This window comes from Castanea sativa, chromosome 11 (assembly GCF_040712315.1).
Source record: "Castanea sativa cultivar Marrone di Chiusa Pesio chromosome 11, ASM4071231v1".
NCBI lineage: Eukaryota > Viridiplantae > Streptophyta > Magnoliopsida > Fagales > Fagaceae > Castanea > Castanea sativa.
Window position 1 is genome coordinate 70,285,992 of NC_134023.1, and position 3,463 is coordinate 70,289,454.

At 31.1% G+C, this 3,463-nt stretch overlaps 1 pseudogene; it reads right to left on the reverse strand.

Annotated features, from left to right (window-relative positions):
- Positions 1 to 337: 337 nt before the first annotated feature.
- On the reverse strand, positions 338 to 1,289 carry LOC142617066 (G-type lectin S-receptor-like serine/threonine-protein kinase LECRK4; annotated as a pseudogene).
- Positions 1,290 to 3,463: the final 2,174 nt, after the last annotated feature.

Genomic DNA, 3,463 nt, shown 5'->3' on the forward strand with positions numbered 1-3,463 from the left:
AATCCTGAAAAAGTCAACGTAACCAACGGAGCTCCAAGCTAGTCTCACCTAGAGCACAATACTCAGCCACAGCAAATGTAAGATGGCTGAAAATCCCACCTAGGATGACTGAAAATCAGGTTCAGATGTTGTACTGTAGAGGAAAGTACATGGGGGTGTAGAAATCTCAAGAATGCCTTCTAGCATATGAGTGACTACCCTCATGGAAGGCCTTGATGATGGCACATCCTGGATACACCAAATTGTCACAATCAATAATTTCTTCACCCACTTCAGATCACTAAGAGCCTCCTCACCATTTTCTACCAATATTTCCACTTTACCTTTACAGTAACATTCATATGCCCCATTCCATTAGAATTGCTTCCCTCTCCATCTCAATTTCCACACATCTCCTGCAGCAAGTGAGCTCCAACAACATGACTCCGAAACTATGAACATCCACCTTTATTGTGGCGGGTGTGTTCCTGAACCACTTTGGTGCAACATAGCCTTTAGTTCCCCTGATGCTAGTGAGAGTTCAGGATTGTTGGTTCATCAAAAGTTTTGCTAGTCCAAAGTCAGAAATTTTGGCTGTAAAAAAATCATCCAAGAGTATGTTTTGAGGCTTTATATCAAAATGAATGATTTGCATGCTACATTCTTCATGCAAGTACATTAGTTCTCTAGAAACTCCTGATGCAATCTGCATTCTTTGTTACCAACATGGCCTTACTACTCCAAAGAGGAAACTTGACAATGAGCCATTGAACATAAACTCATACACTAAAAGTCGGTCTTCACCCTCATCACAGTAGCCAAGTAACCAAACTAGATTCTTATGGTGAGTTTGGTCAATCACAGTCACTTCGGTTTGCAATTCCCTCTCATCTTCCCTCACCATCTTGTCCAGCTTCCTGACAGCAACATATTTGTTATGACTAGATGCTAATACCCCTTTAAAAACAATGCCAAAAGACCCTTACCCAATTCTTCTTCGAACCTACCAGTGGCTTCTTCAAGGTCTTCATATGTAAATGAATGTAGATTCATATCAAGTTCTTTTGTAAGAAAAATTTTGGAAATATTTGATACTTTTCCTTGCCGCAAGCAGAATACAACTAGAGAGAAATTGCAGTTACAGAAAAGAAGTTAAAAAATACAGAAGTACCTAAGAGGATTGCTTGATTCTGCTTTCCTTGGCCTGGATTTTGTGAAGAGCAGCTATTCAATTTCAATTTCTTGAACATTACTTTTCTTTCAACGGCACTACTGTTGAGCCAACTTGGCAAGTAACTTTCTTCAGACATGATAGAGAATCGATTGCTCCCAGAAGTCTAAAGAATAATAAAACGAGGGCACGATATCGTTTCACTTAGTGCTTATATATATATATATATATATATATATATATATATATATATATATATATATATATATATATATATATATATTTGGGTTCTCAAACTCAATGATTATTCTCCTAGTTCCAAAACAGAACATTAGGTAACCGGTATTTACACTCAGTCTCTCCATCTGGGCTTGTTATTGTCGTTCAGTAGTGGCAATAATAACCACTCTCTAGATTGGGCTCTTATTTTATGTGTTCTTCGGCTTTTGTATATGAGCGTAGTCATGAGTGTTTCCCTTTGGGGAACAGACGTACCTCTAAACTTAAAAGCCTGCAAGGGTCGACTCTAAATGGCTTACGGATTCAATCGTTGGAGATTATTTAGGTCAGTTTGGCGTGTGTGTCTAAAAATTGAAAATTGTTGTTCGAAAATATTTGTGAAAAAACGTGTGAGTGAAAAAACGTGTAAAAATGTATGAAATATTGTTTAAAAACTGAAAATAGTTGTTTGAAAATACCAACCAAATACCCCCCTTAATCGATGGAGCTGAATATGTATATATGCATATGTAATGTGTCAATTTTTATTTTTGTTTCTTCTAACTTGGAGCTGCATGTGCATGATTACATAGCATTATTTAATTTTTCAATTTGTAATACCTTTGTATTACAACTCCATTCCTTTTTCCCTTGCGTATGCATATGTTTGTTTCTTAATTAAAAATTATAATTTCACTTCTGTCGAGTACTGAAAAATCTAGTTCAGATAGATTAATTTCAGTTAGTTCAATAATAAAATTACTTAATTCATCTTGTGATGCACAGGTACACTATAAGTTTTTGTAATTTTAATAAGAATTTTTTTTTTTCTATTTCTCATATATAATACTAATTATGTGTTATAGTATTTTGGGAATTAATTTGGATTATATTAAATGAGTTTGAACTTAGAGGAAGGTAAATTGTTAGGATTAATATAGTTAAGAACATGCAGGCATTTCTTAAAATAATTGACAAATATATAATTATTTCTATTAACTTAAGCACACAATTGTTTTGCTTTTAATTGTTGTCAAAGTAATTAAACTCAAACAAGAATACCAGAATTTTAATAAGTTTTTTTTTCCACATATATTTTAGAAAAAATAAATATAATTTTGTTTTACATAAATAATTTTGTTTTAAGCTGTTGTGGGTTCATGTGGTTGGCAATTGATTTCTTTACTTGATTCGGTAAAATTTAGTTACATTTTCATAAGAGTATAGAGTATATTTAAATTTTCTATCAAATTCAAATATTGAACCATTGGGTGTCAGTGCCTCAACTTGTCCTTTTTTTTGACATATTGAATCAGATGCATATCTAATGTCGGTTTGGATAGGCTTATTTGTTGCACTTTTTATATGTTAAATTAGGTTTGGATTTAGGTCCAATGTTTCAATGTACTGGATTCAATACAAATAAGAATAATTTTTATTTATTGAATTTAGGTAAAATATTAAATGTTTAATTTTAAAAAAATATAAATAATTTAATAATATGGAGGATGTTGCTAAATTTAAATGTTGAATAAAATAAGATGAGAAGAAAAAATAGTAAAAAATGAAATGTATAGTGATAAACAACAAATTATTTTAGTTATTCTATGTAATAAAACAACATTATTTTACATAATATTTTTATAATGCAATAGGATAACATCTAACAATTAATGAGAATAAAAAAGATAAAAATATAAAACACAAAACTAAATCGTATCAACTCAAAGGAGAATTCTAAAGAATACAAAAGTTCATCAACCTACAGTAGAGATTCAAGAAAAAAAATCAAAAATTGAAAAAAAAAAAAAAATATATATATATATATATATAGAGAGAGAGAGAGAGAGAGAGAGAGAGAGAGAGAGAGAGAGAGAACCTTTTGTGTGTGAAAAAATCGAAAATTATGCATGGAATGAGAGAGGGAATGACAAATCTATAGTACAAGGATAAGAACAAGAAAAGTAAAAAAATAAAGAAAGATAAAATAATAGAAAAATAATGATATTAAATTAGAGAGTAATGAAAATATGAAAAGTTAAAATGGAATGAAAAAGGTTGAAGAAAGTTAAGGTGATATAAAAAGTTAAAATG